The sequence below is a fragment of the Lethenteron reissneri genome, chromosome 2 (assembly GCF_015708825.2).
Source record: "Lethenteron reissneri isolate LAM-NWPU_2019-01 chromosome 2, ASM1570882v1, whole genome shotgun sequence".
NCBI classification, from domain to species: Eukaryota; Metazoa; Chordata; class Hyperoartia; order Petromyzontiformes; family Petromyzontidae; genus Lethenteron; species Lethenteron reissneri.
In genome coordinates this window covers 6,470,971-6,492,857 of record NC_083780.1, presented here as the reverse complement: position 1 = coordinate 6,492,857, position 21,887 = coordinate 6,470,971, and the positions used below count along the sequence as shown (strand labels likewise).

The 21,887-nt window shown below is 47.7% G+C and overlaps 1 pseudogene; it reads left to right on the top strand.

The window, feature by feature from the left end:
- LOC133341765 (transcription factor SPT20 homolog) overlaps positions 1–21,887 on the top strand; it is a 48,837-nt pseudogene that overhangs the window by 25,591 nt on the left and 1,359 nt on the right.

Here is a 21,887-nt window from a genome sequence, read left to right as displayed (position 1 = left end):
TACATCTACGGGACTTTTGTTTTTTGTTGCCAGGATCTAAATGATGAATAGCAGAACAGCCTTCACCCCTTTCTGGCACTAACTCATGCGTGAAGATATTCAAACCCCAACATAGACACCTATTATTGCAAGACTTGTTGCCGTGAAAGCGTTGTCTATATGGCATTTGAACATCTAAAGGGTAAAGTCTATTTTTCTATTCCTGAAAAAAAATACCGAAAAGTTGCAGGTAAAACTAAGGTTATAAGAGGAGAGGATTGCCGAAAATAAAGTTAATTCATAGGAGAAATGTTGGTATTTAACATATGGGCATGGTGCATCGGCCACTCATCTCAGTCAGTTAACTCATGGCACCTGGGTCTGCCCCGTGACCAACTGACTTGCGGGCGTTCGACACTTCACGTGACTTCAAAGCGCACCTGGCCTGGAACAAGCGCCGTGGTTGACGTCACCTTCACTTAGTGGCGAATGACGGTTGTTGTTGTATATATTTCTACGTGTTATGCGTTGTGCGTGCATGTGCGTGTGTGGGGAGCGGTAGTGTAGTGGTTAGCGCTACCCTGCGCTACGAACCTGGCGACCCGGGTTCAATTCTCGCTCACGGCCAACACCACAGTGACGATTATCTGAACCGATCCTGGGCCTCCCCTAGGTCGACTCAGCCTCAAATGAGTACCTGGTGCGATGTGTGAAAGCATCTCCACTAGGGAGACAAAGGCGGCCGGGCGTGGTGTAGGCCACCCACCCCCTTGTGTGCCGTGCCGGCCTTCATAGGTGCTCGCTAATAGCACTTGCCCCAACAGTCTGTTAAGGCTAGACGGGGGATCTTTGTCTTTATCTTCGTGAAATTTCCCTCCCCAGCATGTCGGGAAAGGATTATTCGATAGAGCCTAAGCCAGGCATGGCTAGAAGCCGAGACGCCTGCGGTAGAAACACAATGTGGATTTCGGCAGGGCGATGCTGAACGGAGAGATGCCCATCGTAATCCGCTCCCGCGCGCAGGTACACGAACCATTCAACAGAACCCCACATCTCTGTTATACTCGCAGAGTCCAGTCCTACGATACCGTCAACAAACATCGCTTGCGACACAGGGACACCCACCACCCACCCCGCCGCCTTTTACAGCAAACGCCTCTGCCAGCTTACAGAATTTCGGATGTGTCTATCGGCAACCCGGTCCCGTGCTCTATCCAGGTGATATTGTGCAAGGCGCTCATAGGCAGTATTACAGAGCGGCTCCTCTGGCAGGCGAGGGATGCGTGGCATCCGACTCGTGCCGCCCGCACACGCATCTCCCCCCACACAATTAGCGATGCAATTTTTTTTTTTGTTTTTTTTTTTAAGATTCTTCCAGACGTAAGGCTCCACAGAACTCTGTAGCTCTTTTTGTGTTAATCGTCTTGGTTCTTTCGGTACAGTCACGTAGAATGGAAATAATAAAATAATAAAAATTAAACATAATAAAATTATTCTCACGGCGTTTCGGCCACAACGCAAGCAGCCGTCCTCAGGTGAAGACCAGGTCTGTCGAGATTATTTCCCTTCTACGTGACTTTACCGAAAGAACCAAGAAGATGAATCCCTGCAGTCACGAAAGCTTTAAATCGAAATTTATTTTGTTTTGTTGTCGGAAGGGACCTCGCCGTCACGAATGCTCGCTCAACGGAAAGGGGGCCTATTCATATTCTTAGGTTTTTTCGGTAAAGTCACGTAGGTGAAAAATAAAAATTAATAAAAGTTAAAAAAATGTTTTAATAAAAATAAAATAAAAATCACGACGTTTCGGAGGCAACACAAGCTTCTGTCTTCAGGAGGAACCGTCACAGCACGATGGCTCTCACTTGATACAGCAATCGTGCTGTGATGGTTCCACCTGAAGACAGAAGCTTGTGTTGCCTCCGAAACGTCGTGATTTTGATTTTATTTTTATTTTTTATTTTACTTTTATTAATTATATTTTTTTACCTACGTGACTTTACCGAAAACACCTAAGAATATGAATCCTTGCAGTCACGAAAGCTTCAAATCTAGAAGGAAAGGGGGCCCTCGCTTATCACGTGGAAATGTACAGCAGCCAAATACTCTAAGCCAGTGGTTCTTAACCTCGGGTGGCACGCACTCCCTGGGGGTGCGAGATGCCCTTTCTGAGAACCAAAGGGGTACGAGGCTGCGGTCAAGGTTCAGAACGACTGCCCTAAAACGCGCGATGTTGATTCTAAATGTGGAGGGAAAAACCTGAGGACCCGGAGACAACTCCACTCGACCATACCAGGCGAGGTAGTTAACATCTCCTAGCCACCGTGATGAGAGAGACACGCAAACTCCAAATATACAGTAGCAGGTGTCAGGGTCGGGGTCGCAATCACGAACCTCCTGCATACCAGGCGAGGTAGTCAACATCTCCTAGCCACTGTGCTCAAGCAGCTGACGTGTGGCTGCACCGAAGCGGGCTCAGTGGACGCAGCGCGAGCTGGAGAGAGGGAGAGGGGAAATGTAGCAGAGGAGGAACCTGATGGGGGCAGGCGTGGTGGGGCGGGGGGCTGTTGTCAAGATAAAGGAGATGTCTTCTTGGTTCTTTCGGTAAAGTCACGTAGAAGGGAAGCAATAAAATAATAAAAATAAACATAATAAAATACAATTCTCACGACGTTTCGGCCACAACGCAAGCAGACGTCCTCAGGTGAAGAAATATGTCTGTCGGGGAGACAGCGTCTGAATGAGCGTGGCGTTGTTTCATTCAGACCCTGTCTCCCCGACAGACCTGGTCTTCACCTGAGTACGGCTACTTGCGTTGTGGCCGAAACGTCGTGAGAATTATTGTATTATGTTTAATTTTTATTATTTCATCACTTCCCTTCTACGTGACTTTACCGAAAGAACCAAGAAGATGAATCCCTGCAGGCACGAAAGCTTTAAATCGAAATATAAAGGAGGTGCTTGAACAATGCTTCCCGCGTGGCTGGTGACAATGGCCCCTTCGGAAACAACAACAACATCAACAACAACAACAACAAAGAGAGGAGCCGAATGGCACCACGGGGACACGCAGGTGACCCCATTTCTGCCGACTGGCCCGTCTCGCTCAATTAAACCGGGACACCTTCGGTGGGAGCTGGCGTGGCTTTCCCGTGACCTCCTTTAAAGCGAGCCCTTTTAAAGTGCACCTATCCTGGCACCAGCGCCATGGCGACGGCACCGTCGTTCTTTGCTGGGTGGGTGGCGGCGAGAGGGTGGTGGTGTGGGGTGGTGTGGGGTGGGGGGGGCATTGGTGTCATTGCTGTGTATGCAGCAAGTACGGACGGTCGAGTTGGAAGCCCGCTGCAATGCGAGCAAAACCTAGGCTCGGTTCCTGGTCCGGCACAATATTTGACCGCTAAATTTCGATGTAAAGCTTTCGTGACTGCAGGGATTCATCTTCTTGGTTCTTTCGGTAAAGTCACGTAGAAGGGAAGTAATAAAATAATAAAAATAAAACATAAAAAAATAATTCTCACGACGTTTCGGCCACAACGCAAGCAGCCGTCCTCAGGTGAAGAAGAACCAAGAAGATCTGACCGCTAATTACATCTATGCATCGTGTACATATATATATATATAATATATAGACAATGCTGGGTGTTTCAAAAGTCGTTTAACACTTCTGAGAATTTGCAACAATACCACAAGAAATGTGACTCTGGGCTCTGGTGACCACCTGGAAAAGATTCCAGGCACGCGTAGAGAGTCTTTGACTTTTTGAAGTTATTAACATCACATTTCTTATCATGTTACAGTGAATTATGATCGTTTTTTTTCCATTAAAAACGAGAGTCTCATATAAGTGTTAAAAAAATGTAGCAGCACCCTGTATATATATCGTGGTCTCCTGTATACCTAAAGACTCTCAAACATATATATATTTAAAATCAGTTAATAGATCTAAAACATCTTCTTGGTTCTTTCGGTAAAGTCACGTAGAAGGGAAGTAATAAAATAATAAAATAAAACACAATAAAATAATTCTCACGACGTTTCGGCCACAACGCAAGCAGCCGTCTTCAGGTGAAGAATGAAACACCACCAAGCTTGGAGCGTATATTTAAGCTGGGTTTAAGCTGACTTTACCGAAAGAACCAAGAAGATGAATCCCTGCAGTCACGAAAGCTTTAAATCGAGATCTAAAACAGCTAAAGCCCTCTCCCGTAAATCACGTGACCCACGCGTGAGGCCACCGCCCACTCCGAATGCCACGCCCCCTTTCACCACCCCTCCCACTTTGGAAACAGACGCTGTCCAGCGCAGCAGCGTCGATGGCTCTGATGCGGCCTCTCCATCCCTCCCTCCCTCCCGATCCTCATTTCTTCTTTGCTTTCGTATCTCCTGTTTCCCTTTTCCTCTTTTTTTTCGTCTGCGAGAAAAAGCTTCACAGCTCATCGGATTCTTCCAGTCAAAATAAAGATTATGATTCGCTTATTTTTCACATTTTTTCTCTCTTATCTCGTTTTCCCTTCCCCTTTCCCCCCATACATTGCATCATTGGCCACTATTACACCCCCCCCCAACCCCACCCCGGCGGTGTGGCCACAGGTAAACTTCTGCTTTAATATATACGGATAATATTCGAACCTATATAATTGAAAAATATATAATTACATTACGGTAAACATCATCGGCGTGCGGGCCTCACGAACAAATGCTTTGCAACAGCACTCGTGCTCAAGCAGCCCGATTCGGGCCGTGGTTTCGACTTTTCAGAGTTTTCATCGGCAGTGTTGTAGCACGCAGTCAGACTGATGGCCTTTAATCTAAGTTGTCTTGTGACTTGTTGTTTGACTTGCATCCCAATGGGATTTTTGCACACAGTGTTGGTGTACGGTGCTTTTTTCTGGAATTTTTGTTATTTTTGATTTTCTTGTTAATTTGTTTGTTTTTTGTTTGTTGTGGTTGCACCCGATTCAAGAGCCGAATGGCTCACAGGGCTATACCAAATAAATGAACTTGAACACGCCATAGCCACATTGTGGGCTATAGGTTTATGGACCAATTCTATCAATGGGCTCGCATAATGCGCACGCACAATGTACGTTCACTCATTAACCCCCCTCACCACCCCACACTTTGCGAAAGAGCGCAGAAGCGTGGTCACCACATCTACGCCTCTACATAAGGAACCAAACAGGTGGACTTCTCCACAAATCTGGCTGTCGCCTGAAGAAGCTGGTTGTATTTACTGGCTAAACGTTGTACTCAGATTGTAAATGTTGTGGCTTGGCTCTCCAACACACCGGTGTTGCTGTACTAGTATACTACAATACTATATACTACATTGTACACTACACTATACACTACACTGTACACTACACTATACACTACACTACTATACACTACACTACTATACACTACACTACTATACACTACACTATACACTACACTACTATACACTACACTATACACTACACTACTATACACTACACTATACACTACACGACTATACACTACACTATACACTACACTATACACTACACTACTATACACTACACTATACATTACGCTACTATACACTACACTATACACTACACTACTATACACTACACTATACACTACACTACTATACACTACACTATACACTACACTATACACTACACTGCTATACACTACACTATACACTACACTAAACACTACACTACTATACACTACACTACTATACACTACACACTAGTGCTGTACTAGTGACGAATTGGCACGTTCTGTTTTCGTGACAACCCTTACTAGTTTAACGACACATGTATTTATTTTTCGCGATCTAACCCAAAAAACATCTATTATGCATGATATTGGTCGCGAAAGCCTACTGCGTGTTAAATCAATTATAGAAATATATTGTTTTAGTTAAATTTCCCAATTGTGTGTAGTAACAAGCCAGTGCATATTTTAGATTAGTTTGTTTTAATTGCCTACGATTTAGCATTTTATCATCATCAGAATTATCATTCTTATTTTTCCTCCGTGCATTCGCGTTTATTTATTTTCTTATTTTCAACGCCAAGATTCCGCTTGCAGTTAGCACACGACACGCGCGCAGTGGCGGGGAGTCAACATGGTTAAATAAAGAAACGCGTCTCGTGTGGAGATATCGATGTCAATAATGATTTATGGTGCTGGCTAATTCCGCAGAAAAACTATTAACGCACACACACACACGCGCGCGCACGCACACACACAAAACAAAGACAACGATCCCCCGTGTAGCCTAAACAGACTGTTGGGGCAAGTGCTGTTAGCGAGCACCTATGAAGGCCGGGGCGGTACATACGAGGGGGGTCGGTGGCCAGCACCACGCCCGGCCGCCTTTGTCTCCCCAGTGGCGATGTTTACTACACACCGCACCAGGTACTCATTTGAGGCTAAGTCGACCTAGGGGAGGCCCACGACCGGTTCAGGTAATCGTCACTTGTGTTGGCCGTGAGCGGTTCGTAGCGCAAAGTAGCACTAACCGCTACACTACCGCTCCGTACATACACAAACAGACGCGCACACACACACACGGACACACACACACATGGACACACACACAGGGACACACACGACACACACGGACACACACGGACACAAACACACAAAGATCCCCCATATAGCCTTAACAGACTGTAGGGGCAAGTGCTGTTAGCGAGCACCTATGAAGGCCAGAACGGTACACGAGGGGGGTGGGTGGCCAGCACCACGCTCGACCGCCTTTGTCTCCCCAGTGGCGATGTTTACACATCGCACCAGGTACTCATTTAAGGCTGAGTCGACCTAGGGGAGGCCCAGGACCGGTTTAGCTAATCGTCACTGGTGTTTGCCGTGAGCGGGAATCAAACCCGGGTCGCCAGGTTCGTAGTGCGCACACATACACGGACACACACGACACACACGGACACAGACACACACTGGGACACACACGACACACACGGACACACACACACTCAATTCAATCACGAAGTTGGCTCACACAACACACTGGTAAATGACCAATCCATGAATATTGACTGCAATCACGGAATTGTCGATTGCGTGATTAGTCATCGCTCGCAACTATAACGCGTGCGCGTTTCGTGAATTCCAGAACGGTGCCGTTATAACATTTCGTCGGAAAACTTCACGATTGTGATATCATATTCTTAGGTTTTTTCGGTAAAGTCACGTAGGTTAAAAAATAAAAAAATTATCAAAAGTAAAATAAAAATAAAATAAAAATCACGACGTTTCAGAGGCAACACAAGCTTCCGTCTTAAGGTGGAACCGTCTTACTTGATACAGCTATCGTGCTGTGACGGTTCCACCTGAAGACGGAAGCTTGTGTTGCCTCCGAAACGTCGTGATTTTTATTTTACTTTTATTAATTTAAATCTTTTACCTACGTGACTTTACCGAAAAAACCTAAGAAAATGAATCCTTGCCGTCACGAAAGCTTCAAATCTAGGATTATGATATCGCTCATCGTGCCCAAAAAAAAGCCAATTACTCACCATAATTAGGTGTCGTGAGGACTGTCCGCGTGCAATCTTCAGCCGTGCAGATGATGTCACCGGCTCGCAACCTGATTGGGTGATCTGGAGGGGTGCATCCGGTCACGTTGTCGTCTGTGACGTCACGCTCGCTTGCAGCTTCGGTCACGTTTATCGTTGATTGTTAAATTTGAATCACAGTTCCTATGATCACTGTTGTTGTTGTTTGACTTGCATCCCACTGGGATTTTTGCACACAGCGTTGTAACACGGGGGGGTTTTTCTGGAAGATTTGCTGGTTTATTCAGGATGTTTCTGTTGCGCGTCGTCGCTTTAAGATGTTCTCTGTTCATATTTTGTTTGTTGCGGTTGCACCCGACTCAAGAGCCGCATGGCTCACAGGGCTCTATACCTAATACATGAAACTCGAAAACTTGAAACGTTGTCGTCTGTGACGTCACGCTCGCTTGCAGCTTCGCACGTGTTTTGTTGTTGTTGCGTATTTCAGAACGGCACCGCTATAATGTTTCGCATCAATCTCGAGCCTTGTTGGTGTCACTCGTCGTGACCAACGGACACTAAAATAAGTAACGTAATTTTTTTTTAACACGCTTTAATGAAATGTACCGTACTAGTAATGGAAGAACTCCACGACTCCAGGAAGTGGCCCCGAAGCTTGCCGTAACATAAGGGACCGTGGTGATTTACAGCCAACGTGAGTTGAGCGTGGACAATTAGACCCAAGCCGAAACATAACGTATAAAAAATCACGTTCAAAAAAATATATATTTTATTTTGAATGGTAGAATATAGTATTGTCATCAGTATGACATACGTATACCAAGTTTGCAGTCGAAATCACATTGGGAAGTGGGTTAAAATTGAGTTACAAGATTTGAGGATACGACAACAGACAGAGTGAGTAAACAAACACGTTCCTTCGGAGTGGGCAGGTAGGAACTTGGTTGGGCAGCGCATTCGTGCACGACAGAAAGCTCGCGGTCACGTGACGCACTTCAACCAATACGGGAGCGTACGTGTTTGGGAGGGGCTATGCACGACAGACAAATAATCCCTGGTGGGCAGTGTGGAACCTGTTGTGCCTACCTGTAAAAGCGTGTAACCGGTGATCATAATGAGGTGTCGTGAGTTTTGGCCATGGGCACTCTCTCGTCTGATGTTGACGACTCTCTGCCACCAGTTGCCCTCTGTCGTTCTGATTATCTAAGCTTGGAGTTGGTTTCCATGTTGTTATACGGATGATGGTGATGATGGTGATGATGATGGTGGTGTAGTGAGTGTGCCAGAGGTCGCAACCGGGTACCCGATACCCATACCCTACCCGATACTCGGCTACCCGTACCCGGCCGGGTACGGGTACCCATTTGCGACCCTGGTGCGGCCGGGTACGGGTACGGGTACACCGTGAGTCACCGGTGAGTAAGCGTTTGTCACTCATTTCGGGTAGGGTACGGGTAGCGTACGGGTACCCGTACCCGGCCGGGTACGGGTACTCGTTTGCGAACCTGGTGCGGCCGGGTACGGGTAAGGAATCAAAACCCGTTTGCGACCTTTGGAGTGTGCTGAGCAGGACGCCAGAGATTGTGAACGTCCCGATCCTGTCGGGTGGTGGAGGGTTGACGACAATAATGTCAATAATAATAATACTACGACTATCATCTGGTCCAACACCATGTGAAACTAGGCTCTAAGAAAAGCTGTCTCGGGTGTGGACCAATCAACTTCAAGGACAGTGCATACATTATCAGAGTTGTATTTTTTGTTTGCATTCCGACCGCAGGTATTGTGGTCAATGCAAACATGACTCCTTGTAAAAAAAAAGGTTTCAGTTTTGTTGCCAGATAAAAGGGTAAAAAAACAATGATCATATTTTGCTACTGGCAAAGGAGGTTCCAATGGAAAACGACTATCATTTGTTGGTACTGTTTCTTGTTGTCACGTTATTAGCCGCCCCTACACGGATGCCTACGACGATGATGACGTTGTTGTTGTTGTTTCCGTGTATCAAGATTCCCGGCGATGTTTACCCGGGAGGCGCTGTGTGAGTACAACAACAGCAACACAGTAACAAAGGGACCAACCCTGTCAACATTGCAGAGAACGAGTGAGTACAGCAGGGACCTTACGGAAAATTGTTACGGGGGGTGGGGCCGAGGTTAGCAAACATTCGCCGAGACGTTGTCTGTGTGTGAGAGAGAGTGTGCTAACTGAGAGGTAGGGAGCGGTGGCGCAGCAGTTAGCGCTACGCCGCGCTACGAACCCGGCGGACGCGAGTTTGATTCCCGCTCACGGCCAACACCGGTGATGGCGATTATCTGAACCGGTCACGGATCTCCCCCAGGTCGACTCAGCCTCAAGTGAGTAGCTGCTGCGGTATGTAAACATCGCCACTGGGGGAGACAAAGGCGATCGGGCGTGGTGCTGGCCACAGACCCCCTCGTGTGCCAATGGCGGCCTTCATAGGTGCTCGCTAACAGCACTTGCCCCAACAGTCTGCTGAAGCTATACGGGAAGGGGTCTTTGTCTTTGTTGTCTATCTGAGAGGCGATGCCCTTAAAATGAAGTTGGGCACGAGGTGGTCTCAGTCCTCAACCAATCAACGGTTCGCTCAAGCGTTGCCGAGCACTCGGCCTTCGCCCAACGACACGAACGCGGCCCTTGTGACGTCTACAAACCACGTGTCACCAAACACCAATCGACAACTGTAAGATAAATCCCACACATACACACACACAAACAAATACAACTCCCCGTTAATTACCACCCGTACCCCATCCCCCATGCCTACCCCGCCCTCTCCCCCATAGCCCCCATAGCCCCCACCCCCCGCCCCCTCCTCCCCCCCCCACCTCGGGACGAAGCGATAATTGTCTAATCGGGTTGATTTCTCACCTCGAGGATGCCACGCTTACAGCTGAGACTTTCTACTTCTGGTTTAAGGGGGTTAGGGGAGGGGGTGGCTCGCGGTGGGGGTGGGTCCGTGGGGGGGGGGGGTGTTGTTAGTGTTGTTGGTGTTTGTGTTGTTGTCGGTGTTGTTGTCGGTGTTGTTGTTGGTGTTCGCGTTGTTGTTCGTGTTGTTGTTGTTGGTGTTCGCGTTGTTGTTCGTGTTGTTGATGTTGTTGTTGGTGTTCGCGTTGTTGTTCGTGTTGTTGATGTTGTTGTTGGTGTTCGCGTTGTTGTTCGTGTTGTTGATGTTGTTGTTGGTGTTCGCGTTGTTGTTCGTGTTGTTGATGTTGTTGTTGGTGTTCGCGTTGTTGTTCGTGTTGTTGTTGTTGTTGGTGTTCGTGTTGTTGTTCGTGTTGTTGATGTTGTTGTTGGTGTTCGTGTTGTTGTTCGTGTTGTTGATGTTGTTGTTGGTGTTCGCGTTGTTGTTCGTGTTGTTGTTGTTGTTGGTGTTCGCGTTGTTGTTCGTGTTGTTGATGTTGTTGTTGGTGTTCGCGTTGTTGTTCGTGTTGTTGTTGTTGTTGGTGTTCGTGTTGTTGTTCGTGTTGTTGATGTTGTTGTTGGTGTTCGTGTTGTTGTTCGTGTTGTTGATGTTGTTGTTGGTGTTCGCGTTGTTGTTCGTGTTGTTGTTGTTGTTGGTGTTCGCGTTGTTGTTCGTGTTGTTGATGTTGTTGTTGGTGTTCGCGTTGTTGTTCGTGTTGTTGTTGGTGTTGGTGTTCGCGTTGTTGTTCGTGTTGTTGATGTTGTTGTTGGTGTTCGCGTTGTTGTTCGTGTTGTTGTTGGTGTTCGTGTTGTTGTTCGTGTTGTTGATGTTGTTGTTGGTGTTCGCATTGTTGTTCGTGTTGTTGTTTACCTCCTACAATCCAACTGCACGTGCGCGCCGCTACGGATCACCCGAGATAAAGCGAAGGCCATTTTTCTCTAGCACTCTCTCTTTCTCTCTGTGTCTCTGTGTGTCTCTGTGTGTGTGTGTCTCTAACCAAGCTTCTCACATCTAGAAAGGGCATCACTTCTAACACGGCGCCTCGCATTTCCATAACAGAGGCGGCGGCGGCGGTGACAGAGTGGAACGATGCTCCGGCCATTGCACATCAGGCGACAGTTTTGAGGGGGTGGGTGGAGTGGGGGTCCCGATAAAGATTCCCCTTCATGACACTAAAGCTGACCTCTCCTTTTGTACCGACGCACGCCACGCTACATCATCCCCCCCCCCCAAACCTCGGTGTCTCTTGTCAGCCCCGAGGCTACCCCGCTCGTCACTCTCGACCCGCATTTCTGAATCTACATCGCGATTTCAGCCGCGCACGCCGCAAGTCTTGCCGCTCGCCATCCCCGCGGATTTTGAAATGCGATGCCGATGCCTGCCGGGTTTGGTCGCCAACAACCATGCCGATTGGCCGTGTCGGGTGGCGCTGGTCAGAGGTCGCAAACGGGTTTTGTTTCCTTACCCGTACCCGGCCGCACCAGGGTCGCAAACGGGTACCCGTACCCTGGCCAGGTACGGGTATCCGTTCCCTACCCGTACCCTACCCGAAAGAGTGACAAACGGTTACTCACCAGTGACTCCCGGCCTACCCGTACCCGTACCCGGCCGGGTACGGGTAGCCGGGTATCGGGTAGGGTACGGGTATCGGGTACCCGGTTACGACCTCTGCTGCTGGTGCTGCTGGTGGTGGTGGTGGTGTTGGGGAGCGGTAGTGTAGCGGTTAGCGCTACGCTGCGCTATGAACCTGGCAACCCGGGTTCGATTCCCGCTCACGGCCAACACCGGTGACGATTATCTGAACCGGTCCTGGGTATCTCCTAGGTCGACTCAGCCTGAAATTAGTACCTGGTGCGGTGTGTAAACATCGCCACTGGGGGAGACAAAGGCATATGTGTGTGATCCTACAACCCCCGTTGCTGCCCCCCCCCCCCCCCCCGTTCTCCCCATAACAGCACCACACCATGTAAACATCGTACGGGCAAGTCCTCGTTGTATATGTTGCACGTTACTCGCTCTGTGCAATGCAGTTTGGTCTTGCACTCTGAAGAAGATGGCTTTCATATCCGAATTGAATCACGATGCCGTAATGCATCTTGCTATTTACATTCTCCACAGCGGTCGCAATGGCTACATTGCACTCTGCACGATGTTTCTCGTGTCGAACTTGGACTTCTAACATGGGCAGTTCGCCAGCTATCGAACGGCAGCTCGCTGCTGAAATAAGGCTCCCCCAGAATGCCGTGCGGCTGATGGGTCGTGTAATAAACACATTCCTGCGGAGGGAGCTGGTAGGAACGTTGGGTTGCTCGGTCAATGGCCTGCAGGGTCAACGGCGGCGTGGTGTATTCCGCAAATATGGCCGACTGTGAGGGCGGGCACAAGCCGGCGTGAGTAGGTTAAACGTTGAGTTTTATAAGGGCACCACGGGGTGACCAGCCCCTCCCCACCCAGCCCCACCCAGCCCCTCCCCACCCTCCCCTCCCCACCCAGCCCCTCCCTCCCCACCAGCCACTCCATGCACGACGGACGGACACAATAATCCCCTGTGGGCTAGTGTAACCAGGAGGCTCCTACCAGCATAAACACTGCTGCTATTAGTTGAACAAGTATTAGTTGAACAAGTAGCAGGGCTTTCGCGACCAATCTTGTTAGTGACGAGGGTGTTTGGGTGATATCGCGTAAACATTAACGCGTCGTAACTCCTCTCTTCTGGCAAGTCGCCCGATTATGCTGGATGTAATTACCGGCGAAACGTCGCGGTAGGCAAATTGTAAATTTTGTGAATTTACTCTCCAATACACCGGTGGGCTGAAATAGTATACTACACTAAACACTACACTATACAGGTAGTCCCCGAGTTACGATGGTCCGACTTACGATATTTCGAACTTACGATGGCGATAGCGATACGAGAAAATTGTAAAATATTTTACATTTCGCGCGGCAGGCAAACGCAGCAGCGTACGAGGTATGATACTGTACGTTGGGACGCTGCCGGGATGTACTGTACGCATATAGTTTATACAGTACGGTACTGTAAATTGCTATTTTTGCAAAATTATCACCGTTCTTTAAGACTCCTGGGTAGGCTAGGCCATTTTCGACTTACGATATATTCGACTTACGATGGGGTCGTCGTAACGCATCTCCATCATAAGTAGGGGACTGCCTGTACACTACGCTACACACTACACTATACCCTACACTATACCCTACACTATACACTACACTACACACTACACTACACTATACACTACGCTACACACTACACTATACCCTACACTATACCCTACACTATACACTACACTACACACTACACTACACTATACACTACACTATACACTACACTATACACTACTATACACTATACACTATACTATACCCTACACTATACACTACACTATACACTACACTATACACTACACTATACACTACACACTACACTACACTATACACTACACTACACACTATACACTACACACTATACACTACACACTATACACTACACACTACACTACACACTACACTACACACTATACACTACACACTACACTACACACTATACACTACACACTACAATATACACTACACTATACACTATACAATACACTATACACTACACTATACACTACACACTACACTATACACTACGCTACACACTACACTACACTATACACTACACAATACACTACACTATACACTACACCAGGGGTCGGCAAACAAAATAACAAGAAGAGCCATTTCTTTCCAATTCGGTACAAAATTCAGTATTTCAAGAGCCGCAATGCATCTGAGTACATACTGTACATACGTACATATCGTCAAGAAGCAGCCCGTAAAGAGCCGCATGCGGCTCCGGAGCCGTAGGTTGCCGACCCCTGCACTACACACTACACTATACACTATACTAGTGCCTAATTTGCGAGTTTTGTTTACGTGACAACCATTACTGGCTGTGTTGGGTGGTGGAGGGTCACGACACATTTACACTTCACGCGATCTAACCAAAAACATTTATTACTGATATTAGACCGGATTATAATGTGTGGAAATCTATATTGTCTGCTTATCTATTCCATAATAGTAGGAATAATAACGATGATGATGATGATCATCGTCACCGTCGTCTCTATGCCCCGGCGAAACCTCGGCGACTTGGGGAAAACTCGCACGTGGCATTGTGACGTCACAAAGCTGCACGTGGTGATGACAAATCCGCTCGGCAGTGTCCCTCCACACCGCTGTGCCGGTCAGACTCTCTGTGATGGCGCCCAGTGCCAAGCAGGGCAACACTTAGACCTTCACAATTACCATCATCACCATCACTCCTTCGAGTGCAACGAGAGAGAATAAAACAATGGGTGAAGGTTCAGACTTTTACAGTTTAACAAAAAAATACTAATTCAATTACGTGTATCCTTACCAAATAGTGATATTAATCACAGAGCTCAGCTTCCGAACGACCGTGCCCATCCACCACTCACCACCCCATCACCCACCATCCAGAACTGAAATTGAACGAAAATTTAACTATCTCCCAACCCACCTCGCCCTGCCCCACCCACCTCAGGTTTGACCCCTGAAGATGAGGTCACATTTCAAACGGCGACCCCCCCCGACTCCCAGCACCACCCCCCCCCCACTCCCACCACCACCCCCCCCAAAAGAAAACCCGCCCAGATTGACAGAGTTTCACATTCCAATGCTGTCCGTGGCATCTCGACGTCGTGAGAAGTATACGGTACCAGAATGTTATAAATGTCATTTTTGTCCGTTTTGTTTTATTGTTTTGCTCGATGACTTGGAAGATGCACGGGAACGCATCGGGCGCTGCGGAGATGCCAGCCGATTGCGTCTACAGAGGACTGCGCACCGGTGCGAATCGGTGCCCCAGGGGCAATGGTTTATGGGGTGGGGGTGGCTGGGTGGGTGGGGAGGGGCGGGGGTGGGAGGGTGGCTGGGTGGGTGGGGAGGGAGAGGCGGGGTGAGGAGGTGGGCGGGGGTCGGTGGGTGGGTTGGGAGGGAGGGAGGGAGAGAGGGGGGGTGGGAGGGGGGGTGGGGAGGGAGGGGCGGGGGTGGGAGGGAGGGGGCGGGGGAGGGAGAGAGAGGCGGGGTGAGGAGGTGGGCGGGGGTCGGTGGGTGGGTGGGGAGGGAGGGAGGGAGAGGCGGGGGTGGGGGGAGAGTGAGGCGGGGGTGGGTGGGTGGGTGGGTGGGGAGGGAGAGGGGGGGATGGGAGGGGGGGGGGGTGGGTGGGTGGGTGGGGAGGGAGAGGGGGGGATGGGAGGGGGGCGGGGGTAGGTGGGTTGGCTGTGGGTAGCGAGGGAGAGGCGGGGGTGGGAGGGGGGAGGGGGGGAGGGGGAGGGGGGCGGGGGAGGGTGGAGTGACTTAGCGCTAATGAGGCCCAAATTAGGCCGAGTCCGGCCCAAAACTTCTTCCTGACCCACGAGGCCCATCGCGCCGGGCATTCGTTTTTTAGTTTTTTTTTACGCGACGTAAGCCACATCGTGCTGACGACAACGGCGAACGGGCGAAGACGCGAACACGTTGTAGACATGCCTCCTTCTGTGAACGTCACCGGTGAAAATGAACGTGTCTCTGAAGCACGTGGAGAAGGAGGAGGTTGAGGAGGAGGAGGATGAGGAGGAGGTTGAGGATGAGGGTTGCAACAAGCTAATTCCTCCTTGAAAAGTCGCACAAACCGCATTGCACCCAATTGGTTTTCCCTGCCACGCACGTGACGATAGGTCAAAGGTTAATCTGAAATGTGCATGGATCTGGTGACGTGGCCAAGTGGCGGTGAGGACCCCGTGACCTCGTTCGTAAGCAGCTGCCGCATCTGTAACAGCAACATCTGTAATAGCAGCATCTGTAATAGCAACATCTGCAATAGCAGCATCTGTAATAGTAGCATCTGTAATAGTAGCATCTGTAATAGCAGCATCTGTAATAGCAGCATCTGTAATAGTAGCATCTGTAATAGCAGCATCTGTAATAATAGCATCTGTAATCGTAGCATCTGTAATAGTAGCATCTGTAATAGCAACATCTGTAATAGCGGCATCTGTAATAGTAGCATCTGTAATATCGACATCTGTAATAGCAGCATCTGTAATAGCGGCATCTGTAACAGCGGCATCTGTAATAGTAGCATCTGTAACAGCAACATCTGTAATAGCAGCATCTGTAATAGCGGCATCTGTAATAGTAGCATCTGTAATATCGACATCTGTAATAGCGACATCTGTAATAGCAGCATCTGTAATAGCAGCATCTGTAATAGCAACATCTGTAATAGCGGCATCTGTAATAGCGGCATCTGTAACAACGGCATCTGTAATAGTAGCATCTGTAATAGCGACATCTGTAACAGCAGCATCTGTAAAAGTAGCATCTGTAATAGCGGCATCTGTAATAGCAGCATCTGTAATAGCAGCATCTGTAATAGCGGCATCTGTAATAGCGGCATCTGTAATAGCAACATCTGTAATAGCGGCATCTGCAATAGCAGCATCTGTAATAGCGGCATCTGTAATAGCAACATCTGTAATAGCAGCATCTGCAATAGCAGCATCTGTAATAGCGACATCTGTAATAGCGGCATCTGTAATAGCAACATCTGCAATAGCGGTATCTGTAATAGCAACATCTGCAATAGCAGCATCTGTAATAGCGGCATCTGTAATAGCGGCATCTGTAATAGCGGCATCTGCAATAGCGGCATCTGCAATAGCGGCATCTGTAATAGCGACATTTGTAATAGCGGCATCTGTAATAGCGGCATCTGTAATAGCGACATCTGTAATAGCGGCATCTGTAATAGCGGCATCTGTAATAGCGGCATCTGTAATAGCGGCATCTGTAATAGCGGCATCTGTAATAGCGGCATCTGTAATCGCGGCATCTGCAATAGCGACATCTGTAATAGCAGCATCTTTAATAGCGGCATCTGTAATAGCAACATCTGTAATAGCGGCATCTGTAATAGCGGCATCTGTAATAGCGGCATCTGTAATAGCGGCATCTGTAATAGTGGCATCTGTAATAGCAACATCTGTAATAGCAACATCTGTAATAGCGGCATCTGTAATAGCAACATCTGTAATAGCGGCATCTGTAATAGCGGCATCTGTAATAGCGGCATCTGTAATAGCGGCATCTGCAATAGCGACATCTGTAATAGCGGCATCTGTAATAGCGGCATCTGTAATAGCGGCATCTGTAATAGCGGCATCTGCAATAGCGACATCTGTAATAGCGGCATCTGCAATAGCAGCATCTGTAATAGCAACATCTGTAATAGCAGCATCTGTAATAGCGGCATCTGTAATAGCAGCATCTGTAATAGCAACATCTGTAATAACGGCATCTGTAATAGCGGCATCTGTAATAGCGGCATCTGTAATAGCGGCATCTGTAATAGCGGCATCTGTAATAGCGGCATCTATAATAGCGGCTTCTGTAATAGCGGCATCTGTAATAGCGGCATCTGTAATAGCGGCATCTGTAATAGCGGCATCTGTAATAGCGGCATCTGTAATAGCGGCATCTGTAATAGCGGCATCTGTAATAGCGGCATCTGTAATAGCGGCATCTGTAATAGCGGCATCTGCAATAGCGACATCTGCAATAGCGGCATCTGTAATAGTGGCATCTGTAATAGCGGCATCTGTAATAGCGGCATCTGCAATAGCGGCATCTGCAATAGCGACATCTGTAATAGCGGCATCTGCAATAGCAGCATCTGTAATAGCAACATCTGTAATAGCGGCATCTGTAATAGCGGCATCTGTAATATCAGCATATGTAAAAGCAACATCTGTAATAACGGCATCTGTAATAGCGGCATCTGTAATAGCGGCATCTGTAATAGCGGCATCTGTAATAACGGCATCTGTAATAGCGGCATCTGTAATAGCGGCATCTGTAATAGCGGCATCTGTAATAGCGGCATCTGTAATAGCAACATCTGTAATAGCGGCATCTGTAATAGCGGCATCTGTAATAGCAACATCTGTAATAGCGGCATCTGTAATAGCGGCATCTGTAATAGCGGCATCTGTAATAGCGGCATCTGCAATAGCGACATCTGTAATAGCGGCATCTGTAATAGCGGCATCTGTAATAGCGGCATCTGTAATAGCGGCATCTGCAATAGCGACATCTGTAATAGCGGCATCTGCAATAGCAGCATCTGTAATAGCAACATCTGTAATAGCAGCATCTGTAATAGCGGCATCTGTAATAGCAGCATCTGTAATAGCAACATCTGTAATAACGGCATCTGTAATAGCGGCATCTGTAATAGCGGCATCTGTAATAGCGGCATCTGTAATAGCGGCATCTGTAATAGCGGCATCTATAATAGCGGCTTCTGTAATAGCGGCATCTGTAATAGCGGCATCTGTAATAGCGGCATCTGTAATAGCGGCATCTGTAATAGTAGCATCTGTAATAGCGGCATCTGCAGTAGCAGTATATGCAATAGTAGTATCTGTAATAGCGACATCTGTAATAGCGACATCTGTAATAGCAGCATCTGTAATAGCGACATCTGTAATAGCGGCATCTGTAACAGCGACATCTGTAACAGCGGCATCTGTAATAGCGGCATCTGTAATAGCGGCATCTGTAATAGCAGCATCTGTAATAGCGGCATCTGCAGTAGCAGTATATGCAATAGTAGTATCTGTAATAGCAACTTCTGTAATAGCAACTTCTGTAATAGCGGCTTCTGTAATAGCGATATCTATAATAGCGGCGTTTGTAATAGCGGCGTTTGTAATAGCCACACTGATGCGTCTATGACAGGGGTGGGCCAACCTGTAACAGACCAAGATCCAACATGTACCCATAAGTTCTACAAAGAGCCAAGTTTATATACACACATATATATGTGTGTATATATTCTTGTATCTTTCGGTAAAGTCACGTATAAAGGAAATCATAAAATAATAAAAATGTAACATAATAAAAGAAAATTTTATTTTATTATGTTTAACGTTTATTATTTTATTTTATTATTTCCCTTCTACGTGACTTTACCGAAAGATTTCGATTTAAAGCTTTCGTGACTGCAGGGATTCATCTTCTTGGTTCTTTCGGTAAAGTCACGTAGAATGGAAATAATAAAATAATAAAATATCTTTTCATGTTTTATTTTATTATTTTATTCTTTCCATTCTACGTGACTTTACCGAAAGAACCAAGAAGATTTACCGAAAGATCCAAGAATATGAATCCGTGCAGTCGCGAAAGCTTTAAATCGAAATTTACGTGCGCGCGCGTGTGTGTATATCGATAGTTTATATTTTTTGGCACAGCACGGGAGACGTCCACGACTCTTCCGCCGCGACTGCGACAGCAGCGCGTTCTGCGGCACACACCTTGCACGGAGCCCGCGACTCGGATAGATTCAAGAGCCACCGCAACACGGCTCGAGCGACGCCGCTGGACTGCCGGCTACTCAGCGCGGCCCTCTCCCTCCCGCTGTCGTCCCAACGCGCGTGCCGCTCCTCTGGTCGGGGGACGTGGGGCTCGAGATGGAGCAAACGAGCGGTGGCTCGCCACTCGAACCACCGCTGGGCTCGATGCGGCACCGGTAATGATGAAGGCTGGGGGGAAGAGGCGAGGGGGGGGGTGAACCTACCACGAACTGGGTGTTTCTGCCTTCCCCCCGCCCCCTGCTGCTGCTGCTCTATTTAAGACCGGGAGCAAAAGCAGAGCCTCACCATTCTAGCGAATTGCCCGATGATGCTGGATGCAATTACCAGCGAATCGTCACAGTACTCAAAAATTAACCCGTAAAAACAAAGTTTTTCACTATAAATCCTTTATATGCGTGGCATCGGTTTCATTTTATTATTCATTTCTGTTTTTCTTGAGTAAGCAAGCAAGCAAGTGAAGTTAATATAAAGGATTTAAATATGAAAGATCACCTCTTGACATGCCCCGTATATTCCCGAGGGCACTAGCGTTGACCCGTTTTACCACTTTCAAGAACCTGGCGGCTTCAATGTAACTGCTCTATAAATAGTCTCCACTGTATAGCGTGGGGGCAGGGATTTCATGCCATGTGGTTAGTCAACATTTGCGTCATCATGAAACGGGCGGCTAGAGTCCTCTCGTCCTCTGGCTTGAGATGGCTGCCACCTATGGGTCAGATGATTGTCTGCCACAATTAAGCAATTGGTAATTAAATATTTAAAAAAATTCCCTTAACAGTGTAAAATTTAGGAATTTTTTTTTCATGAAAATTAATTGTCAAGCACAACGAGTCTGTGTGCAAAATGTCAGCTCGATTGGATCACGGGAAGTGGGTTAAAAACGACCGAAAGATTTGCACGGTCCTAAGCAAGCACGCAAGCAAGCAAGCAAACTTAATATAAAGGATAAAAAAATTGTAAATGTTGTGGTTTCACGCTTCAACACACCGGTGGGCTAAAGCAGTGAACTATTTGTCTTTTGTCAACGTGACACTTTGTTGCTGATTGGCCGTGTCGGGTGGTGGAGGGTTACGACACATTTATAAATAACGCGATCTAAACCCAAAAACGTTGATTATGAATAATATTGGTCGCGAAAGCCTACGTGTTCCCCCCCTCTGCCTCGCCAGTTCCACCCCCCCGCCCCGACTCTCCACACTCAAACCGCTCTCCCCCGCAACAGCGCCACGCCGCGTAAACACGTGGCGAGGTTCTTCGTACGTTCGTGAGCGCGCTTCACACAACGCGAGAGGCACCGTTATAGCGCGGTTTTGGAGCTCTCAAAGACGAACTACTTTGTTGAGCTGCGTGGCTGAGCGGCGCAGTGATGTGGTACACGGAGTGATACGGTAACGCTGTGGCGGCGTAACCCTCACTGTGTGTGTGTGTGTGTGGTAGTAGTAGTTACATCGTATCTGGCCGAACGTTATCGTGATGAATTATTGATGGTGGGGAAATGCTTTGGCTTCACACGGTTTAGTGTTTTTTTTTTGCTGAACACGGCACTTCAAGGGGAACGCGTCTACTGAGTTAAACGGAGATTTACCCTGCAGTAAAATACATTCGCGAATTCTACTGCCCCGCACATTTTCAAGAACTAAACCCTCGTTGATGTTATGGGACTTTAGCGTCTTGTAACAAAAACAAACAAACCTCTATGCATTTATTTTTAAGTCAAACACTGCCGCAAAATGTCGTGCAATATGTGTTGGCGAAAATCGAGAATATTCTTCGTAGCCTTTTGAAATCTGCTGCGGAAATTCAAACTTACGTATGAATATTTATATTCTTGGTTCTTTCGGAAAAGTCACGTAGAAGGGAAATAATAAAATAATAAAAATAAAACGTTATAAAATTCTCACGGCGTTTCGGCCACAGCACAAGCAGCCGTCCTCAGGTGAAGAACAGAGCTGTCGGAAAGACAGCGCTCCAATGAACACTGCTAAGCTTGGCAGCGTATTTTAGGCTGGGTGGGAGGAGGAGAAA